Raw genomic sequence first — 1,708 nt, 5'->3', positions numbered from 1 at the left:
TAAAATGTGTGTGTGAGAGAGAGAGCGAGAGAGAGAGTTTTGGTATGAGATGGAAATGCACAGTGAGCCTCCCTTTTGTAGCCAATTTTCTTCTCCTTCGTGCAACGCGAAGGAGAAAATCTTAAACTGTTCGCGCCGCGCGGACTGCCTTAATTATGATGAGTCATCACCGGGTTGCCACGTGGCACCACGTGTTCTGATACGTGATGCCACGCCTATACACGTGTCACGCATGAACAGTTGTTGCTTCTCGTAGCGCGAATTAGTGAGGGGATGGATCTTTGCGTAGCGCAAACGGACCAATATTTCAAAATTTTCACTTTTTGCCCCTTATCTCTAGTAAATTGTCATATTTTGGTCTAACTTCCATTTTCCAAAAATACTAAGGCGGCTCGCGGCGATGCTAGTGTGCGAAGTGCGCCATCAATGCGTCACATTGCGCCCATCGCCCGAGCCCGTGCATGTCGGGTGCTTCGCACCCTCCGCTAGGACCACTGGGTGCATGCTAGGCATAAGAGAATATTACTGTGGAATCTCATTTCCTTATAAATAGCTTCCAATTTTTCTTACTTTCAATGTGGGATGGACTTCATATCTCCTATTTATACACATTTAGAATGCTTACAAATTCTTCCATCCTTCCATGTGGGATGGAGTCTCTTTTCCCATTTCTTTAATATGGATGAACTTTCTTATGAAATATATTTATTTCCTTATTTTCTTTTTATTTCCTTATTTAAATTTTCCCATTACTTGTATTGAGATTATTTTTTATCCTTCAACTTTACTAAATTGTCAAATCTGGATCGAAATTTAGGCAGATGTTACAGATGTGGAGTGAAAACTTAATATCATCTCAATTTACATCTCTTGCACAAGACATTGATCCATCACGATATTGTCCTATCAAAATTGATCACCTTATAATCTAATTCTACTCTTACAAAAGTCTCATTGTGTTGCTACTTTCATGATAATAATAATAAAAGAAATTTTGTTTATTTGATAATGCGTTATTATCCAGTATAGATAAATAAACCATTAGAGGGTGGGCTTGGACATTTAAAAGATGAAATAAGGGATGGAATGAGCCTTAGGTCCATGGGCTTAAGGGAGTATAAATACCCCTTAAACCCTAATACTTTCCATTTTTATCCATCTCTACACCATAGCCTACACCTTCAAAAACACATACAAACACTTTCCTTATCCCGAACCAAGATCTGAAGAAAAAGACCCGAGCTCGTTGGTGCTAGAACTCTGTGACGAACAAAACCTACATCAAGACTAGATCGTGTTCATTAACCAGTTCGTTTAAAGGTACTTTTATAACGAAAACTCGTTCGGCTCGTTTAGTATTCCTAGATCTATATGTAAATGGTAAAAATGAATCAAATGCAATGATTCCCGTTGAAATCCATTAACGTTTGATGGATTAATCGATGGTATAAAGAACCGGTTATATGAATTAATCAAACGCACCATTTAAACATGATGTTAGGATGTTTGAAGGATTAGGGTTTGCAGGCGATGGTTATACGAGTTCAGTGATACCGATTTAGTGTTATTTCATCAAAATTTGTAGGTTAATTGAAATACGGTGTCTGTTGACTGATATTGTTCTTGACGATTTTGACTTTAGCCATTCAGTCAACGAATGGATAATTCCAGATATCCATTCGTTATGGTAAGCAAATAGATGAATATT

This window comes from Bidens hawaiensis, unplaced genomic scaffold (genome assembly GCF_021521415.1).
Source record: "Bidens hawaiensis isolate Kalapana, Puna unplaced genomic scaffold, B.hawaiensis_p1.1 tig00006906_1, whole genome shotgun sequence".
Classification (NCBI taxonomy): domain Eukaryota; kingdom Viridiplantae; phylum Streptophyta; class Magnoliopsida; order Asterales; family Asteraceae; genus Bidens; species Bidens hawaiensis.
The sequence above is the reverse complement of the archived record's forward strand: the minus strand, read 5'-3'. Positions refer to the sequence as shown.